Raw genomic sequence first — 22,523 nt, 5'->3', positions numbered from 1 at the left:
GCCAACTTCCAAATTCCTGCCCTCACCCCTACTGGAAAGGCAATGGAAAACCACCCAGTATAACCCTTGCCAAGAAGCTGCTTCAACAGCACCGGCACTCTGTAACAGAGTATGGTTCATCAGAATCAGAACTTTGTAAGATGAACATATAATAAAGGGTCCCTCTACATCTTGAAGAAGGGCACAGTTTTGTTATTTACCCAATATTCAGGGATCACTCCTTCCCAGACCTCTCGACACATCGACTAAGAATCCAGTTGGACCTGCTGCCTTTCCTTTCTTTCTAAGGTATACAGATACATCATAACATCCAACAAAGAAATAAGTATAATGGACCATATACTCATTACCCTCACCAGAGGAGAGGGTATTGCATTTGGGTCCAATTGTCTGTTTGTTTGTTTGTTTGTTTGTCTGCACAGAACGTGAGAGTACGTGTATTAATTACATTTGACCCCTACATTAATTTAGACCCCTTAAGACCCCTAACACACCTCAGACCCTTTAGATCCCTAAAACCCCAAAGATCCTTTCGACCCTGCATAACCCTAAAACCCTTTTGTCCCCTAATACCCTTCACAACCCTAAAAAAAAAGTAAGACTGTTTTTGCATAAATGAGTTTCCCAGTGTAAAATGTGTTGTTTTGCTCAGTACAAGTTAAAATACTGCACACACTATTTGATGAAAAACAGGTGTTTCTGCATTTGAATAATGATTTGGAACAAAAAAGCAAAACGTGCTCAGAACAAGCTATTGTTAAAAACGTTTCAATGAGGCAAATAGCACTGTTTTTGCATGAATAAGGTTCCTTGGGTAAAATATGTTGGTTTGCTTAGTACAAGCTAAAATACACACAATTTCATGCAAAACACACGTTTCTGCATTAGAATAGTGATTTTGAACCAAAAAAAATAGGACCATTGGACCTGTAGCTTCTCTGAGCCGTGGCCTAATGTTGTCACCTAAATTTGGTATAATTCTGACTGGTGGGTCTTGAGAAGAAGATTTTTAGAAGGAATTTACAGATTTTCCCAACAATTTATTTACGTCCGCCATTTTGACACACTATCGGTCACGTGATCAGCATGACCTCCGCAATATAACATCCCTTCCCTGGCCTAATGTTGTATACCAAATTTGGTAGTTTTCTGACTGGTGGGTCTGGAGAAGAAGATTTTTGAAGGAAGGAATTTACGCGACCTCCATTTGGACACACTTCTGGTCATGTGATTGGCGTGACTGCCATAATTTAACATCAGGACTCTGTCTTAATGTTGTAACCCAGATTTGGTAACATTCTAATTGCTGGGTCTGAAGAAGAAGATTTTTGAAGGAATTCACATGATTTTTCCAAAAATTGACTCAGTCAGCCATTTTTACACACTTCCGGTCACATGATCAGCATGACCACAACAATGTAATATCCCTACCCTGGCCTAATGTTGTAAAACAAATTTGGAGAATTCTGAATGTTGGGTCTGGACAAGAAGATTTTTGAAGGAATTTAATAAGTCTGACATTTTGACCAACTTAAAGTCAAGTGACTGGAATGAGCTTTGCAGTCCCCATTAGCAATCAGGAGTGGAACCTTGTTGCCAAATTTCAGCCAGATCGGCCCAGTGGTTTGGCTGGAGAAGTCAAAATAGGAGACGAGCCGATGGATGGATGGATGGATGGATGGACAGACGGTGCATGATGACAATACCTATCTGGAATTCCAATTCCAGATAAGCTAAAAAAAAAAAGAAAATAGGACCACCCATCCTGAAGCTCACCTGAATCAGGAGCAACAGTCACTCAAACCCCCCACAGACCCCTTCAGACCATGATTTTTTTATGCCATGAACAAAGTTTGGTACATCACGGGTGATGAAGGTTGTGGTCAAGTTTCATTGAAGTAGTGTGTGTAGTTTCGGAGAAGAGAACAAATACCTACTTTGGGGGATCAACTCCTGCCACCCCCCCCCCCAATAGACCCTTTAATGAGTGCAGATTTTGATGCGGTCAATACATCTTCGTTTAGCATCAAATATGAAGCTTGTGGCCAAGTTTCTTCAAAATTGTGTGCTTGGTTCAAGCAATAATGACTGAAGTGTTTACGGACGAACTCACTCACCTCCGGACACTGCTCGATTGCACAAGCTCACCGGACGAAAGTGCAGGGGAGCTAAATACGCGTTTTTGCATTAGAATAGTGATTTGGAATAAAATGCATGCAAAACGTGCTCAGAACAAGCTATTGTGTTAAAAAACGCAATGGCACCTTGGACTCTTCAGACCATTTAAAACCTTAAGACCCTTAAGAATCCTGACCCTTTTAAGATCCCCAAGACCCCTTTACCCATAAGACCTTTTATACCCCTAAAACTAAGCCTGGTGTTGGCTTAACGGTTAAGGTGGCTGGCTTAAGATCTAAGGGTCTTGAGTTTGACCCTCTGTCGGATGTTGAAGTTTGAGCCCCTGTCGGCTGTTGAATTAACACGCGGTGGGGTTGACAACCTGTCATCCTTCTGAGGTTAGCAAAATGAGTACCAGTGTACTGGTAATAGAGGGCACAGCCTCAGCGGCATATTCATGCCCCCAGAAAATGATGCAACCAGAAGCCACAGACTGCACATGATAGCTCGCTACCTTTGAGATGCCAAAGACACTTAAGACCCCTTTAGAAACCCAAGACCCTATCTACCCCATTAGACCCTTTTGGATCCTTAAGACCCCCTTAGACTCCTTTTATACCCTTGAGTTAGACCCTTTTGGACATTTAGACCTTTAGACATTCACACCTTTTAATACCCTTTAGACACTTTTTGGACAATTCTGACCCCATTTTATTTTAGACCCCTTTGACCTTTTCAACACTTAAGACCATTTCGACCCCTGAAACAATTTTGACCTTTTCAGATCTTTTGATCTTTATACCTTTTGACCTTTACAACTTTTCAGACCTTTGACCTTTACACCTTTACGGTTAGACCATTTAAACCTTGCATTTGCAATCAATGACCTATCATTTAGTACATCTTTCCATTTATTTGCTATATAAAATACACCACACAAAACAAGTCCTGGTGAGGGACCGCAATCTCTGATAGCTCATTCTTGTTACCTTTGCATTCTGTGAAAGGTTATGTTTTAGTCGCTGTGCATTTATTTATTTGTGAATATGTGTGTTTGTTTGTTATTCGCATAACTCAGAAAGTATTAAACGGAATTGCATGAAATTTGGTGGGATGATTCGTGAGTATCCAAGGACGATTTGATTAGATTTTGGAAGCGATCGGGTCAAAGGTCAAGGTCAAGGTCATGAAAAGGTCAAAAACACTCTTTTGAGCATAACTTCCTTCATAATACAGCTATCGACATGCAACCACCGCCATATAGTTCCATGACTAGATACCTTTCGGATATGTAGTGTCGGATTTGACGTAAAATCATCGGAAGTGCGTCTAAATGACGTCACAAGATGACGTAAATTTTCAATTTTCGATCTCATCAGTTTTGATCATAACGTTTTGTAGGACTTACCTTAAGGACGTCACACACCAAATTTGACTTCGATCGGACTGACCGTTATGACATGACGTTTTTCAATTGTGGCTAAAATGTCCTGATATTTTACATTCAATTATCTATATAATTTATAAAGCAAAGTCTCCCAAATCCGGGCATTAGGATCAGTACCAAAATATCTGTTTATTGATGTACAGGTTTTGCCAATTAACTCTGTAGTCAAGGTCAAGGTCACACTCAAGGTCAAAATATACTTGTAGGCATAGCTTCAGAAATAATAGAGCTATTGACATGAAACCAACGTTAAAACGTTCAGTGAATTACGAGCTTTCAGAATGGTAGTCCCCGATTGGACGTGACGTCCCCGGAAGTGCGTCAAAAGATGACGTCATTTTTCAACTTTTTAATTTTTCAGTGTTTATCATTCCATTTTGTTGGACTGCCTTCAAGGAGGTTACACACCAGATTTGACGTCAATCGGACTGACGGTTGTGACGTCATGGACGTTTTAAAATGACGTTTTTCAAATGTGCCCGGAAAAAAGTTGCGGCGGCGAAGGTATGCGCTCTACAGAGTGCCCGTTCTAGTTACGTTATGCAGAAGCAACAGAAAGTATGAGTGAGCATGTCAGGTGTTGACCAAAAGTGTTGTGCAATATTTCCAAACAAAAGCCTATTTATTTTTTCGACAAACCATTTCTCTCTCTTTCTGTGCATCATTCAGACAGAATTAGTGTTTTCTTATATTTTGAGCTCTTCCTCTCTTACTCACCTTCTTTAATCGATATCTACTCTCTCGTCTGTGGAACTGACTATATTTTCTTTCATGCCTCTTCCTCCAGTCATTAAAATAATTTGTAATTTCCCCATTACAGCTCGGTTCTGCCCATCATCATCTCATACTTTCTCACATACACATCCCTGCTCTCTTCTGCTCTCGATAATTCTATCCACTCCTGTGCAATGTCTTTGTCTCCCTGTTCCCCTTTTAGAGTTTGATCCCACTCAGTCTGTGTGCCTGCTGCCCTCTGTCGTTTAGCTCCTCCATGAGCCAATAGTTATGAATGCAAAAAAGACAAGTAAAAAAACAAGAAAAATAGCAATCAGAGATTGCAGACCTTCGCCAGGACTTGTTTTGGGTGGTGTTTGTGTACCGGTGTGTTACGTTATTAATAAGAGACATAATTGGAACTGCCACTTTATAACTGCTGGCAGTGATGACCGGGTACCAAGACGTCCCGCTTTGATCGGACACCTGACCCTGATCCATGACATTTATTAATATTCAATTGAATTCAGAAATGGATTAAAATAAATTCGATTCAAATCAAATGGAAGACCAAATAGGTACAGTCCTGCATTGGAGTCATCAGAAGGAACCCGAACAAGCAAAAAGCAAATATGAAGTCGTCAGGTGGAACCTGGACAGGATTCCTCCTGCTTGAGTTCCAGCAGGGCACCACCTCCTTCGTTTCTTGGCAGATACATTCTCGGGATGCACTAGTGAGCTCACCTGGAACGTAGTTCCAGGGAGCTTACAGGATGGCACATCGTCCGTCTGTCTATCCGTCTGTCCGTCCACAAATACTTGCAACTTCTCTGAAACTACGCATACAATTTCTATGAAACTTTACCACAACCGTCATCACCGTGTATGTACCAAAGTTTGTTCATGACATTAAAATAATTGGGCCCGGAGGCCCCCCCCCCAAAAAAATAGGTACTTGCTTTCTTCTCAAAAACTACACATGTAATTCCGATGAAACTTGACCATAACCTTCATCACCCCAATGTCCAAAGTTTGTTCACACTATTTTTAAAAATCAGGGTCAAAGGGGATTTTCAGGAAGGGTTGGGGGGGTGGGGGTGTTGCCTCATAAAATAGGGATTTCCTATAACATTGGTTCATTGGTGCATTTTGATGATTCTGTCCCACATTGATTTCCTCCTCAGTGTCATTATTCTACCAGGTGAGCGTCCAGGGGTATTGCCCCTGTGTTTATAGAACATTTTGTGGATCGTGAGGAGTTTCCTTGTTCTGAGATAGTTTTTTAGATTTCTAATTGTGGCCAGCCTCCTATTCCACAGGTGTATATTCCACAGGTGTGCAGGAGGAATTTCAACCTGGTGTTGGCTTCGTGGTTAGGGTGGTGGCTTGGGATCCTAGGGTCCTGAGTTCAAGCCCTGTGGGCCACTGAATTAACACCAGGGTGTTGACTCAGCCTGTCATCCTTCTGAGCTTGGTGAAATGAGTACCAGTGTAGCAGCCAAAAGGCTGCACACAAAGGGAAGAGGTATTGACAGATTTATTAAAATCTGGTATTGGTGTGGTGCAGGCATGATTGGCCGAATGGCTTTCTCCTGTACATCATTTCCTTGTAATCCTTGTATGACGCTTCATTTTCTCATTCCTGCGTTGTTGTATTGAGGTTAATTTTTATGTTGTCCATTATTTTTGGTCTACTTTGTACAAATGTGTAAATGGCACATTTATCTCGGCCAAATTCCATTTGGATGTCGCCAAGAGTACCGTTTCAGAAATTTCAGTTGTTCTGTCAATTTTTCATAATTCGGTGCAAAAAGTTTTCAATCATCCATGAACAGTAGATGTGTCACCTTTTCTTTCTTTGGACGTTCTTTTATTGGTTGTTCGGGTGTACCCATGTCCTTGCTCATTGATGAGGTTATTTAGTTGATCCAGAGCAAGACAAAACAGGAGGGGGGGGGGAAAGGCTGTCTCCTTGGAAGATCCCGCGTCATATCTTCTTCACTCCTGGTATTTTGATCTTTCCTTCCGAGTGCTGCGGGATTCGTGTGGTATTTCCATAGCTCCACTCCATTGATTTCTCAATCAGTTGTGATTATTTGGGGATTTATCTTGTAGATTTGCATGCACTTTATCATCCATGAATGTGAGACACTACCTAAAACTATTTTTCTTTTGTCTATCCAGGCTGTGGTCAATTTGGATCTTCTAGTATGTCGTTTTTGACTCTGGACTTGTTCAGTAGTAGGTGGTCTATTGTTCCATAACATCCTCATTTACAACCATTCTGCTCTGCCTCTCGGTCTCTGCGTTTTGTTAGGTGGTGGTACATAGTTTCTGTGATGATTCTTGTTAAAAGTTTGTATGTTGTTGGTACGCATGTTATTGGCCGAAATTTGTGAGGTAGTTGGGTTTCTTCACATTTTTTGGAATGAGGAAAGTGTTACCCTCTGTGATCCATTCATCCATTTCCTGTTTCCCTTGGATAAGTTCATTGAATGCTCGAGTGTAGTGATGGTGGAAGGCATCTTATTGCTTTAGCGAGAAGTTTGGAAGGCCATCTGTGCCAAGGCTTTTGAAGTTTGGCATTTTTTTTTTTGAGTTGGTGTCTCATTTTTTTTCTCCTCATCAAATATTACTGGAGGAATTTCCTCGAGATGTTGCTGCTTGTCTTCAAGTTTCGGATCCATTCCGCTTCCTTGTTGTGTTATTTTCGATCTTCATAAATTCCTTTCCAGAATCATTCCAGGTGTGTGCGTGTGTGTGTGTGTGTGTGTGTGTGTGTGTGTGTGTGTGTGTGTGTGTGTGTGTGTGTGTGTGTGTGTGTGTGTGTGTGTGTGTGTGTGTGTGTGTGTGTGTGTGTGTGTGTGTGTGTGTGTGTGTAACCTCAACGAAGAACGAAACCCAGTTGATGTTTCAGATAATCCAGTTATTAGTCAGAAATGACTGGAGTTCATAGTTTAGGCCAGGGATCTCCCACCTGCGGCCCACGGGCCACGTGCGACCCCTTAGACGGATTTATGCGGCCCACGGTGCCATATTAAGTTTACATTACAATGCGGCCCGCGATACTGCCAATTTGTCAGGGTCAATGATCAAAGCGTTCTGTAATTTTTATTATGATTTTGATTCATATTAGACACATGTGTTTTTAACACGATTATTCATTTATCATATTCGTTGGCAAGAAAAATATATTCAGCACTAATTTTTGTTTAAATTTCCACATATTAATTGTATATTTTTTTTCGGAATTTAGCGTCCTTTTTTGGGGTGCGGTCCTCCGCCCGTCACCACTTTGGTTTTTTGACCCTCCGCCCAAAAATGTTGGAGACCCCTGGTTTAGGCTGACAGGTATTTTGAGGTTTACAACAGAGTTTCAAAGAATTTGTACCATTGATCACATCCTTTAAATCCTCTTCATCTTCTTCCTTATGCCACACATGGCTGCTTTGGAATTATTTACTTTCTTCAGTTTTTCCTTCAACTTCGAACTCTTCAAGATTCAGATTAATAAATCTATTTTGTTAACACTTACCTACTATTTTACTCCACCTGAGTAGGAGGCCACTTCTGTGACTATGAGCTTGACCACTCCACTGATAATGAGGCAAAAAACACCACCAGGTTTATGGGGCTTCATGTGCACGAATATATTTATCCCAATTAACGTTTCACCTCACTTATGTGCAACAGACTACACTGATATATAATTGGCCTTCATCGAAGTAAATGTGACTAATTCACGAATGGAATGGAGGATTAACGTGAAATAATGAAAGGTCATCTTGGTACTGTTGTAAGCCACTCACTCGGCTTCATGCATGCTATCCAGACTGTGGTTGGTCTACTTTGCATGAATGTGTACTTGGCTATCCAGCCTACCCAAGCTGTGGTTGGGCTACTTTGCACGAATGATCCATCTTAATGCAGGGTTCATGGTGTCGAGATCCATCGCAATGCAGGATTCATGGTGCCGAGATCCACCTCAATGCAGGGCTCATGGTGCCGAGACCAAGATTCATCTCAATGCAAGATTCATGGTGGCAAGATCCATCTCAATTCAGGGCTGATGGTGCCGAGACCAAGATTCATCTCAATGCAAGATTCATGGTGGCAAGATCCATCTCAATTCAGGGCTCATGGTGCCGAGACCAAGATTCATCTCAATGCAAGATTCATGGTGGCAAGATCCATCTCAATTCAGGGCTGATGGTGCCGAGACCAAGATTCATCTCAATGCAAGATTCATGGTGGCAAGATCCATCTCAATTCAGGGCTCATGGTGCCGAGACCAAGATTCATCTCAATGCAAGATTCATGGTGGCAAGATCCATCTCAATTCAGGGCTCATGGTGCCGAGACCAAGATTCATCTCAATGCAAGATTCATGGTGGCAAGATCCATCTCAATTCAGGGCTCATGGTGCCGAGACCAAGATTCATCTCAATGCAGGGCTCATCGTGCCGAGACCGAGATCCATCTCAATGCAGGACTCATGGTGCCAAGATCCATCTCAATGCAGGGCTCATGGTGCCGAGACTAAGATCCATCTCAATGCAGGATTCATGGTGCCAAGATCCATCTCAATGCAGGGCTCATGGTGCCAAGACCAAGATCCATCTCAATGCAGGGCTCATGGTGCCGAGACTAAGATCCATCTCAATGCAGGATTCATGGTGCCAAGATCCATCTCAATGCAGGGCTCATGGTGCCCAGACGAAGATCCATCTCAATGCAGGATTCATGGTGCTGAAATCCATCTCAATGCAGGGCTCACGGTGCTGAGACTGAGATCCATCTCAATGCAGGGCTCATCGTGCCGAGACCGAGATCCATGTCAATGCAGGGCTCATGGTGCTGAGATCCATCTCAATGCAGGATTCATGTTGCCGAGATCAATCTCAATGCAGGATTCATGGTGCTGAGACTAAGATCCATCTTAATGTAGATTGCAGGGCTTATGGTGCTGAGATTTCATCTTCAAGATGTGATCTCATCCTGAGCATTACCAATAGGCTTCATTTATCTGGGTTTTTTTCTTTGAATGAATGGAGAGGATAAGGAGGGGAAGAGGGGGGAGGGGTAACACCACAGAATTTTGGTGGTTGAATTCAATGACCAAATGTGCAATTCCTCTTCAAATTTCAAGTCAATCAGATGAAAATTGACAATTTTAGAAATCCGGCCTATGTTGACCTCAAAAAGAATTGGTAGGTGAATTCAGTAACATGATATGCAAATCCTCTTCAAATTTCAAGTCAATTAGATGAAAATTGAGGATTTTAGAAATTCCACATTAGTTGTTGACCTTTTGGTGGATGTTGACCTCAAAAATAATTGGCTGGTTGAATTTAATGACCGAAAATATAAATCCTCTTCAAATTTCAAGTCAATCAGATGAAAATTGAGGATTTTAGAAATCGAACCGAAGTTGTTGACCCTTTTACCTCAAACAATAGCCTTCCTTCTTCTGTTGAACTCTACCATGTGGTGAAGTTTCGTGAAGATCGGTTCGAAATTGTGACCTCTCGGTGATAAACATTGAAACAAACAAGAAAAAGACGTCATGCAGAGCACAATACTCGCAAAATCCATCCAGTCTCTTGAAGCGAGGATGAGTTGAATATTTGTAGGAATCCGCTGTAAAAACAACTGTCTAAAGATGTTTCCCTCGAATGCATTGGTGTCAAGAAGTTGAGACATTTTCCTGAGGAGTTGAGAGGGCTTGTTGTCTCCTAACTCTTCCAAAATGAGTCACTAGTGTTGGCATTTCTCCTCGGAAAGCGACATTCTTCGAATGAGTTCTGCCTTTAACGAGTCGTATGGGGTTTCTGTGAGAGGTATCAAGAGCAAATCCCTAACTTCTTGCGCAAACTCCCGTCGGAGAGATTAGACGACATCGGCGAACTTAGTTTCGTGATGTTCTGCCCCTTGTAAGAAATTGGACCTCAACTTGAGTGAACCAGATGGTGGGATCACTGGGCCAAAAATGAGGAAGCTTGAGGCTCACAGCAGAAACTGTGGTCTGAGGTGTCGAAATAGCATAAGCCGCTTCGGGCTGCTGCTCCATTGTGGTGAAAATTGTTGCGTGTTCAGATCGCGTCGGGGTCACCAATGTGGAAATTTGGGATGTGCGAATTGTTGTCCTCTGTACGCTGTGATAAAACAACTCGGAAACAAAACTTCCAACTCACCACAGCGAGGAAGTGCAGATAGCAAAATGATCACCACAAAGGTGGTAGATGGAAGCAGATCTGTTGGATCTCCAAAGCAGTCCTTCCATGTTTCGAGTCACTGCATCGTGCCGGTGCCCAATCACGAGCTCGTTGCACAAATATGACGTCAGGTGATCGAAAGTAGTCGTTAAAAAAATAAATCAGAATCACGGTTCTTGTCGAATATTCTCGACGCGAATAAGGCGGGAAAAAGCTAGCCAGCTAGGCCGAGTTAACAAGAACCAGAACGAGGTGGAATGTTTGTCTGGTTGAATCAAAGCAGAATGTCAAAACCAAGAGCATGAAGTTCCCACATTATTTGCTTTATGAAACCTACCCAGCGATGCATGGACTTGCAAAGAGAATCCCATTGAGTAGTTTATCAGTAAGAAAGAAAAAAACTCCTGCTGACTCACTCACAACCAAAAACGCCTGAACAGTTCGCTCTCTTCAAGACCTCTTCCCATTCGTCCTCAAGTCTACATCGTGTAATCAACCAGAACTAGCTCTGATACAGTCACGTTATACAAGGCCAGGAAAGGTTTGCACTTGCTCGGTCTTGCAAAGCAGGTCACTGCAGGATAATTTTTTATGTTGCGCGTCAATTGTTTTTTTTTTTACACATCAGATACAAGATGGCCGACTGACGGCCATTTTGATTTGTGAAAAAACCCCGGTGTTGAGCACGTCCTCAACCATTTCTCGGACATGCATTTACCGATCTTGTGCAAATTTAGCAAACAGATAAACAATGATGGCTTACATATAAAGCACGCCATTTTTTTTTCGAGATCAAATCCAAGATGGCCGACTGGTGGCCATTTTGTCACTTAAACGTGTCCCCAACCATTTCTCCGACATACATGGTCCGATTTTGCTCAAACATGGTAAAAGCACAGTGCACAAAGGCATACACTTGCAACTAACCTTATTTTGTAATATGGTCAAAGATGGCCAACTGGTAGACTGGTGGCCATTTTAGTTGTAAAAAAAAATCCTGATGTTGAACACGACCTCAACCATTTCTCAGACAAGCACTTACCAATGTTGTTCAAACTTGGCACCCAGATAATGAATGATGGCTGACATATGCACGTCAATTTTTTTCTAGCTCAGATCCAAGATGGCCGACTGTTGGCCATTTTGTAACTTAAATGTGTCCCCAACCACTTCTCAGATATGTATGGTCCAATTTTGTTCAAACTTGGCACAAGCATGGTACATTATGGCATACACATGTCTCTGACTTTATTTTGTGATCTGATCAAAGATGGCCAACTGGTAGACTAGTGGCTATTTTAGTTGAATATAAATATGGGCTAGTCCTTTGACTCCATCAGGCAAAATTACTAAAACAACGGTGACTATGACATTTTATGTCTTTTTTTTTTTACTTGTTTTCTCTGATTTGCAAATTGTTACTTTGCAAAAATTACTAAAACAATTGAGCAAGTTGCCTGTGACCAGGGATTCGAAACGGGGTAGGAACAGAAGAGGCCAAAATGCAAATGGTGTCTTTTGCCATCAAGCAAGCAAGCTGGGAGAAACAATTCGCATTTATTTTCACATTTGATGCAACTAAAATGCTCTAATGCTGGTGAGGTGCTCCATTTGAAAATGTTTGTTCAATATATTGTTACGAATCTGTGCCCGCCGGAGTGTGGATAGCCACTTTTAGCCAAATCGCGGCCGTACGCCCACCGGATGAACAATTCAGTCGCGACTTTCCGGAACAACGCCAAAAACCAGTCACACGTGTGCTCCAAGCGCACACCACGGCCTAGTCAATATTCTACCCGTGCGCGACAGGGTCAATCGCTGAATTGTCGATATACCTAATTATTCACGCGGGCAGCCTACCGAGAGACCGTACCTCAGCGAGGTCTGCTTGGACACAAACCGCTTAAGCGGTTCGTTCCGTTCTGGGATAACCGAGCGGGGTATTATCGCGAGACCTCGCTGGACCCGATTCTTTTATCGGCTATCAAAAAGCCCGCGACCATTCCAAAATGCAATATGGCAGTTCAATGGGGAAAATGACATGACGAACAGGTTCACATTCAAATAAGCACATTTATTATTTTACACATATACAAGCAATCATGCAATGAATTGGTGAAACACGCATGCAGTTGATTTGTGATGAATGCGGGACGAGACCAAGACGCGAGCAAAGTGAAGTGCTACAACCGTCTATAATTAAACATGTACAGCGCCAGTAGAGTACGTGGTTTAATCCGTCGTGCGAGCATGGTGCACGGGGTCACCGTGCAGGGGTGCTGTATTGAGGAAGGTTTGGCCTAGCCAGGCACATTGGAGCGTGTGTGTGTGTGTGTTATTACAGCGCGTGCACTGTATACAATTGCACCGAGTTTGAAATGTCCCCGCCGGCGTCTACCACGTCTCTGGTGTCCCCCATGTCCCCCCCCCCCCACGTGCCTCAAGACAGCCAATGACGGCCGTCCGGTAGATGTAGTGCGTAACCTCGACGGAAATGGCGACAATTGACGGAAATACCCGAGTATTTCAATGGAAATTTGTGAAACTAATGTGTTATATATGTGAAAACCATTTAATTTATTGCTTGACGGAAAAAAACGAAGAAATGCACCCCTCATGTACGAACGAACGAAAGACGTCATTTCCTCCCACCATGGCATTTCGCGTCGAAAGTCGTCACTTCAGCCCACCATCGCATTTCGCGCCGATCGCCGAATGCTGAAAGCGAAGTTCTTCTTATGCTATCATTCTTTTGCGGCCTCCTGCCACGCTGTATCGAACGATTTCATTCCTTCTGTTATATATAAAGGTGCTTATCACAATAATAACAAGATTTTTACATTTCAAATATTAAGTTCGCTTTTTAATTGTTTTTCAACTGAAAAAGCAGAAATTGCATCTTTTAACATTAGTGTACTCATTTGCTTCACCACACATGCTGTATTGAAGGATTTCATTGGTTAAAGTTGATTTTAACCTCACCAAGACTGGTGTTTGGCCTCGGTGCTCCGTTGGGGATTCCCTTTAACCATTCTGGCGTGGTGGCAGCGTCGGGATACGATTCCACGCACTCTTCACCCCGGAGACAGCGATCGGCAGAACGTCACTGCTACGAGAGCCATCTTCGAACCCCAATCGCACCTCACAAGAAGGTGAGCGGCCAACCAGCTCACTCTGTAGCTGTGTCATAAACATCGTCTGTACAACGTGGCCGTCGTCAACATGGCCACCACACACCCTGCACCAAAGCAGTGGTCACTTAGCAAGAGTGAAACGGTGAACTCGTTTGAAAATTGGAGACAATTTTCTTTATATCTTATCACTCGATCCCAACTTTGCGCCCTTCCTCACTGAGGGCGTCACCTGGGAGAAGAAGAGCAGAGCATTCCCTCTTCGTGGACTTGTGGATGATGGTGAGGATGTCCCTGTTGTGCAGCGTCACACTGCCCAACAGAAAGTCACCGTACTGGAACTTATGCTGGGTCAGATTGCAAACTACTGCCCTGTGATATCCCGCAACACCATAGTCCGAAACTCCACCTCTGTAGTCAACATATGGCAGTCGATTCGACAACATTTTGGATTCCAGTCGACAGGTGCACACTTCATTGACTTTGCAGCGATAGGCTATAACCCCGAAGAGCGCCATGAAGACTTATACCAACGCCTGATGGCGTTTGTGGAGGATAACTTGCTTCGACAAGATGGCAGCATCTTCCACCTTAACCAGGCGATCACGGAAGATGAGGAATTATCTCCCTCGTTGGAGAACTTTAATGTGCTCACATGGCTTGGCCTTGTCCACAGTGGACTCCCCGGACTCGTCAAACAACGCTATGGAACTGAACTCAGGTCCCACACTTTAGCCTCCATCAAACCGGAGATATCCCAGGCGCTTGACTCACTATTAGATGAGCTCCATGCTGCTGAAGATACAATGTCTCGACCACAGGTCCCCCACCCGGCATCGTTCCCATCATCGTCAAGTCTTTTCGGGGACTCGTTCCAACAACCTTACAAAGTCCTGTCCCCTCTGCAAACAAGTACGCCGCACTGATTACAGTCATTTCCTCAGTGAGTGTCCTTTCCTCCCCGAACGAGATTGTCGGTACATCGCCAGAGCACGCCATGTGGCTGACATAACTGAAGAGTCAGACGATGAGTCTGGAGACATAACATATGCCCATATGGACAAGGTAGTTGATAACATAGACTATACAGAACCGTCCACTATCTCGCGTGTCCAGACTCACCAGTCTCCATATCTAGACACCTTCTATGGCCACCACACAACCCGAGTTACCATAGACAGTGGGGCCACGGGTAACCTGATTCGTGAGACAACTGTAATATAAGGAGGTTTGGAGCCAAGATTCAGAAGAGTGCACAGTTCGCTCGTCAGGCTGATGGGTCTTCCCCTCTTCAAGTGGTTGGTGAGACCAGACTGACACTGACTCGAGATGGAAGGGAATTTCAGTTTGAGGGCCTGGTTGTCGAAAATCTTGACGTAGAAGTACCAGCAGGAACACCTTTCATGGAGTCTAATATAATGACATCTCAATCCGCCCTGCAAAGCATCAAGTTGTCTTGGGTGACGGCACCACATACGTTTATGGTTCTCAGGAAGGGAGCCTTAATCGCCATGCAGTACGCCAAGCTCATGTCGTACGTGCCCCACCCCACACAACTACTCTGTGGCCCGGTGAGTTCATCGAAATGGTCCTTCCATGTGACGTGTCGAGTATCGACTCAGCGTTCGCACTCGAACCTCGCACGGATGCCCCCAGTGCGAGGTCGCTGCGACCCATTGAGTACTGGCCCACACCGAGTATCATCCGTAGCATCAGCGGGAAGGTTCGGATCCCCAATTTAACTAACGAACCACGAGTTCTCAAATGACATGAGCAATTTTGCCAAATCCGCCCTGTGTACATACCCGAACACCCAGATGACTATGCCGAGACCAGCCCCCCCCCCCCAAATTAAAGCACACACTCACTTCACTCTCAGGACACCCTTCAACTGTCACCCTCGATCCTGACAACATGTTCGCTCCTGACACACGATCAAAGTTTTGTGCCCTTCTTGAAGAGTATGATGAAGTGTTTGAACCAGTGTTCCAAGGCTACAATGGTGCTGCAGGCCCCTTTGAGGCTGTTGTTAACATGGGCCCCATTCAGCCTCCACAACGCAAAGGCGGTCTACCACAGTATGCGCAAGATAAACTGCGCGAACTACAACACAAATTTGATGAACTAGAAAAGCTTGGAGTCTTTTCTCACCCTGAGGACATGGGGATTACTGTGGAATACCTGAATCCTTCATTCTTGATCAAGAAGCCCAGTGGCGGGTTCCGCTTAGTCACAGCCTTTGCTGATGTGGGCCGATACTGCAAGCCCCAACCCTCTCTTATGCCAAACGTAGATTCATCCTCCGCAAAATTGCTACCGACCTTACGAGTGCCTTCGACCAAATCCCATTATCTCGCCAGTCCATGAAGTACTGCGGTGTAGCCACACCCTTCTGGGGAATACGTGTGTATACCAGATCCGCTATGGGTACGTCTGGATCAGAGACGGCACTCGAAGAACTCATGTGTCGCATCCTTGGTAATCTCTTAGAGAAGGGGACCGTCGCCAAACTCGCTGACGACCTCTATTGCGGTGGTGACACATTGGACGAACTTCTCCAGAACTGGAGAATGGTGTTGCAGGCTCTGCGTAAATGTCGACTTTGCCTCTCTGCTGCGAAGACAGTTGTATGTCCAAAGAGCACCACCATCTTCGGATGGATCTGGTCTAGTGGTACTATCCAGGCCAGCCCACACCGTGTGGCTACACTCTCTACTTGTTCGGCTCCTGAGAAGGTCAGGGGAATGAGATCCTTTATCGGGGCATATAAGGTTCTCACTCGTGTTATCCCCAACTGCTCCGCTCTCTTATCCCCCTTGGACGATGTTGTGGCTGGATGCCAATCACTGGACAGAGTTGTGTGGACTGATGAGTTACATTCTGCCTTCCACAGAGCCCAAGCTGCTCTTTCGTCAGCTCGTGCAATTACTCTTCCTCGTCCAAGTGATCAGCTATGGATCGTGACGGATGGTTCTGTCAAAAAACACAGCATTGGATCAACTCTGTACATCACGCGCGATGGAAGACCTCACCTTGCGGGGTTTTTTTTTAGCGTAAAGTTATGTGGACGCCAACCTACCTGGTTGCCATGTGAAGTGGAGGCCCTTTCCATTGCGGTATCAGTAAAACACTTCAGTCCCTTCATTATCCTATCTAAACATCATGCATCCATCCTCACCGAGAGCAAGCCGTGCGTATGAGAAGCGTATGAGAAGCTCTGTTGTGGCGAGTTTTCAGTGAGCCCTCGTCTATCCACATTCCTGTCCACTGTCAGCCATTATCAAGCGATCGTACGACACCTCGCAAGATCCGCCAATGCCCCATCTGATTTTGCCAGCCGCAATGCCCCAGACTGTACCGATACCTCCTGTCAAATTTGTGCATTCATAAGACGCGAGGAGGAGGCCGTAGTCCTGCAGGTGTCAGGCCAAGACATTATTTCCGGCCGAACCAAACTGCCCTTCACCAACAGAACTGCCTGGATAGCAGTTCAGGCAGAGTGCGCAGACTTAAGGCGGACTCATGCCCACCTGATTCAGGGCACCCGCCCATTGAAAAAAACAACCAACATCAAGGATGTCAAACGTTACCTCCAGGTTGCGTCACTTTCCAAAGATGGCCTCGTTGTAGTCCGTCAGGACAAGCACTTGTCCTCGGCATGCGAGTGTGAAAAAGTCTGAATGCTACAAAGTCCCACACTACTGGAAGGATACGCTCCCACTCCCTCGCAATCGGGGATATGGTGTTGCACAACAAACCGATGACGTATGCCTCCAACCAGCAACAAAACCACCAGACCCCCCATCTTCACCTGCCGACAGTGCTGAATCCTTCCCAATCCCTCGTAGCCAGGTACCAGATCTAGGTTATGATGCATCCCCGAGGCTTGACACCTGTAGACCTGGTTACTCCAAAGCCATCGGCAACACCTGTGAGGAACATCCAACGGTGTCCCCAACCGTGTGGACACCAACATGCTCCAACTGTGTACGTTACCAGCCCAAACACTTCAAGGATTTTATTTTGGATGCTTAGAGTCATATTATGGTCACAATGCTTGCAGAAACTGTCATGGGGCAGAATAATCCCCGAGACTGGAGGGCAGTCTACCCGGTGATGGTCTCAGTATATCTGACTGACTGGTACATGATATTTTATGTGACCTCCTCCAGGTTAAGTGACCATTAGGCCAAAAAAAAAATGTTGCATTGGCGTAACGGGTCACTGAAAAATAGGGTAGGTCGGTCGGGATCTTTTTTTTTTTTTTTTTTTTTTCCTAATAAATCCCTCCCAAAATCTCCCCCGGCTCGAGTACCACCCTTTTTGTCGGCGGGTTCTGTCCGAAACACTTCCGGGTTTTTGCGATCGCGATCGCAATCAACAAGATACTTGAAAACGATAGCAAAACAGCAAAAATAGCAATAAGATAGGGTCGGCAAAATTTTTCGATAGCAAAAAAAACAAAAAAAAAAAACGTAGGGTCGGCGGAATTTTTAGGGTCGGGCGGGTTACGCCAATGCAACATTTTTTTTTTTGGCCTTATCCTTGTTTAACTTTGTGTGCTCTGCCTCAGTATGTGAAGCGATGTACTGTCACCTACTTTCTTCATTTATAACACCAAGCATGATAGTAGATAAATGACCTCGTTAAAAAAAAACAAAAAAAACCCAATGTGCCAAAAGGTGACCACGTGTGACTTCTTTAAGGTCACACTGAGGTGAACAGAGCTGCGATCCACCAGGAGCGACTCCTTGAGGAATATCTGCCTACGAGAGATTCCGATGAGAATCGTTCTACAGAGTAACCATGAAAAATATGCGTTTGCCTCATAACGTCACCAAATGACGTCATAATTTTTGTTTGCGGGAATCAAGCCGGGCATTAGCACAGATAATTCATCGCAAACCTGGTACATCACAATGTCGTAATATTCGTTTTTATGACGTCATCATTAAGAGGACGAGGATCTTCGCTCATTTGAGCTTGTTGTTCATGTTTACACTTAATATCATATATATATATATATATATATATATATATATATATATATATATATATATATATATACAAGTGTCATCATTACACTTATATTATTTATCTCATTTACTTTACTCTTTCAATATGAAAAGGCGATACAATTTGGAGTCGGATCCGCGCAGAGACCACGTGAAAGTCTGTAACACACGTGGCGGTGTAGTCGGCGTTGAAAGAAAAAAAATCTTTTTTTCCGGTGTAAATATATTTTGGCCAAAACATTCAGTATATTCCTAAATTTCGATGCACATCGTCGAAACATTTTCCCAATTCAACATAGAAATGGAGTTTAACTCGGAAAAGCATATTTCATTCGAATTTGTCGGAGTGGGAGGAAGCGCGGAAGTGTAAGTACAGTCGACCGGAAAAGCGGCGATGGTTGCTTTTTTATAACGGTACTGTATGTGTTTTTTAAGGTTAAAGTTGGTGGAATTTGTGTTATTTTTTGAGCAAAGTGGTTATTTCAGTAGTGAGCTGCAGTTTGATCGTTACCACCTTGAGAACTTCTATGCACTTTATCGGTTTCGCATCGTTCTTTGTTTGATCCCTCATCAGTTATTTGCTCGCAGCTCCTTTTTTTTTGTGCTCGTTGATAATAATTGATTGTTTTAAAAGACATTTCACCACAAGCTTCAGCATTTTTTTCGAAATGCCCTTATTATACTCAGCGTCACGTGGATGAATTGTTATTTATTTCTCTTCACCCTTGTAGAGAGTGTGGGAAAAATAAGCGGCTTAATCGTGTCAACGTCAAAAAAAAAATGTCGTTTTCTCGGGACCGAATAATTATTTTGGTTTTTAACGTCATTGTATGTCGATAATCCAGGGTTTATTCTGAGGAAAATTTACAACTGCACAAACTCTGATGCGAGGCAGGGGCGGGAAAAATGGAGGCTGCGAAGCCTCCATTGTAGGGTGGTCGGTACATCTTGTGACCTAGTGCTTTGGAAATTGTGATGGTTGCTACGGACGCTTTGGTTCCCTAGCAACAACCGAAAAACTTTCAAAATCGGTACCGTTCACGTGAAATCAATTCCGAAAGCCATTATCCCACGTAGGGTTATGAAATTTGACACGAATGATCTACAGGTGATGCTGTATCAAATATATTCTGGTTTTTGTGATGTATGGAATACTTTACCCGCAGTGCCCCCGACAATTAGGGTATGCGCGAAAATTGGCGAAAATTGAAGGCCCCCAAGCGACCAGGTGAGTGCATCGATACGAATGAAACTTTGCAGGTTCATGGTACTCAATGAATACTACAACTTTGCCTCAGGACATATTGACCGATTTCGCTTCGGTCAGGGGTCAAAGGTCAATTAGTGCAAAAATCGATAATATGCGAGAGCTGGAGGTGCCTTCGCACCAAATGCTACTCCTCCTCGGGTTATGGTCGGATGGTCATGAAAATTCACACTAATCGTCTGGAATACATTGTGCACAAACGATCGAGCCGGATTTTCGATTTAGATCTTTGTTCACCCACAGCACCTCGTCGAACTTTGGGGATTTCCGATTTCAAACCACATTTTCGGTACTTTTCATTCTAATGGAGTAGTTATCAGTAGATGGAACTGGATGAGATTTGATATGCATAATCTTAAGGTGATTCCCTATCCGCTATATGACATCCATTTTGCTCTATATCTTATAGTTTCTGTGCTCGGCGACCCATCGCCGCCTACCGGCTTGTCTGTCTGTTTGTCTGTGTACAGGATATCTCAAAAAGTTGTGGACAGATTGGGATGAAACTTGGTGGACATGTTGGGTGTGTCACCACGACAATTTGATTCGATTTTGGTGAAGATCCGGATCTGGATACAACTACTAGAATTTTAAAAGTGATTCTTCACCATTGAGAGGTAGGGCTCAAAAGCGATGTAAAGCACGATGTATCAAAAATGTATTGGGCCAGATATGTTCTCGTGGATCAGGCATTTTGGGTGGAGGTATGTGCTCTACCGAGTGCTCTTCTCGTTTTTTTATTGAAAAAAAATTTTTTTTTTTTACATTGTTTAGGCTCATGGAGTAGCAATTACATAAAACAAATCAGGACACAACATAAAGGGAACAGCAGGAGAAAGCAGAAACACCAACTGCAGGGTTGAGGGAGAAAGTAGACGGATACGGACAACGGATGCAGGTAACAGTGAAAGGGAGAATGCAAAGGGTTGGACAATATGGATCCATAATCAAAGTTGTGTTTCACCCGTTTGTGATTTTTGTCAAGGTCTGAGAAGAGGGAAGAGGCTGCTGCCTGTCTGTTAGAAGGATGAGAGATGTCACAGCAGAGAGTGGAGTCATAAGCATAGAGATGAAGAGGATTTTTCACAGAGTCGGTGAGATCATTGATGAAGATTAGGAAAAATATGGGGCCGAGAACACCGTCTTGAGGTACTCCAGCCTTGACAGGGAGAGGAGATGAAAGAGTTCCATTGAAAGCCACACACTGGCTAGTAGAGTGGAGGAAGTCAGTAAGTTTTTGTCAGTCAAGTAATCCTGTTTATTGGTTCACGAAAAAATATTTTCACGAAAAAATAAGTGACCACTATATTCATTATTGGTGTGTGTCGATATCGTCGAAAAAAAAAAAATTCAAAATTTTTTTTTGGAGATTTGTTCTACCCTTATTATTGGTTCATGGAAAAATATTTTCACGAAAAAAATAATTGGTTCACGAAAAAAATAAGTGACCACTATATTCGTTATTGTTGTCTGTCTGTCTGTATGTCTGTCTCCCTATCTGTCTGTCTCTGTCCCGAGCATAGCTCCGTGGGTTTTGATCTGATCCTGACAATTTTGGTGGGAGGTTTATATCATGATCAAGTTGTGTTTTCCTGAAAATGGGCGTGGTGCGGCCATTATGGGCGGAGCCACGCCCAAAAAACGTGTTTTTAGGGGGTAGCCAATTTCAATTTTGTCGAATCTGGCAGGGGTTTCGGTATTTGGTTCGCCCAATGGCACCTGCATAGCCCCACAGAGCTCGATTTTTCATTTTCATCACAAGGTCACGAACTTAGAAAATTTCGAATTTTGACATAAAAATCATATGACTGCCCAAACTTTGAGAGCTTGGATGACAATATTTTTTATGCATAATCTTGAGGTCATTCCCCACCTAAAGTCTTGAAACCATTTTGCTCTATCTCGAACACCTTGCCCGTCGCGCCCCCTTCAAGTTTGTTTTTACGCTGATTTCATCAAAGTATGGATAATCCGAGTGCGAAATGCCATATAGCCTATATGACGTTATATTGTTCCTGGAATGTTCCAGAGGAAGTTTTTCACCAAAGGTCATAATCCTTGACCTTTGACCTTTAAAGATCAAATTTTCAAAGTTGTGGGAATCTAACCAGGTTTTCGACCTTCTTCGATGAACTAACTCCATTAAGCTATAGCACGTATCCTATTTCCTTATTTTAATGTCAAAAACATTGTTTTGTGACCTTTAAAGGTTATGCAAAGGTCAAATTTTCAAAGTTGTGGGAATCGAACCGGGTTTTCGACCTTCTTCGACGAAATAACTCCATTAAGCTATAGCACGTATCCTGTTTCCTTATTTTAATGTCCACAACATTGTTTTGGGACCTTTAAAGGTTATGCAAAGGTCAAATTGTGAAAGTTGTTGAACGAAACCGGGTTTTCGACATTTTGCTGAATAACCTGTCACTCGTACCACATCATGTTGATCATTTTTATAACTTGGTCAAACATTATCACATTGTCTCATCCTTTATTTCTGAAACGATCTACATCGTCAAATACCGCTCGTGAACCATTGCTGTCTCCAGACTTGTGTACATTAAAATTGTTTTTGCACCACGTTTACGTGACCTTGGATTCCATAGGCAGAATGTTTGG

General features: G+C 43.5%; 1 protein-coding gene across 9 annotated transcripts in view; it reads left to right on the top strand.

Annotated features, from left to right (window-relative positions):
• ZCRB1 (zinc finger CCHC-type and RNA binding motif containing 1) overlaps positions 1-22,523 on the top strand; it is a 49,931-nt gene that overhangs the window by 1,260 nt on the left and 26,148 nt on the right. For 3 of the 9 annotated variants that reach the window (XM_085898345.1, XM_085898343.1, XM_085898339.1), the window contains exons 1-2: positions 18,993-19,054; positions 20,378-20,524. The exons of 2 other annotated variants lie outside the window; for them this stretch is intronic. The gene's annotated coding sequence lies outside the window, so the exon portion shown is untranslated. Of the gene's footprint in view, positions 1-18,987; positions 19,055-20,377; positions 20,525-22,523 lie in introns of those variants that run through there. 4 more of the 9 variants (XM_085898342.1, XM_085898344.1, XM_085898340.1 and 1 more) reach the window with 4 other exon arrangements.

The sequence above is a fragment of the Eptatretus burgeri genome, chromosome 10 (genome assembly GCF_056783735.1).
Source record: "Eptatretus burgeri isolate ZD-2024b chromosome 10, Ebu_testis_v1, whole genome shotgun sequence".
In the NCBI taxonomy this organism is placed as follows: Eukaryota; Metazoa; Chordata; class Myxini; order Myxiniformes; family Myxinidae; genus Eptatretus; species Eptatretus burgeri.
This window is presented reverse-complemented; position numbering and strand designations above follow the sequence as displayed.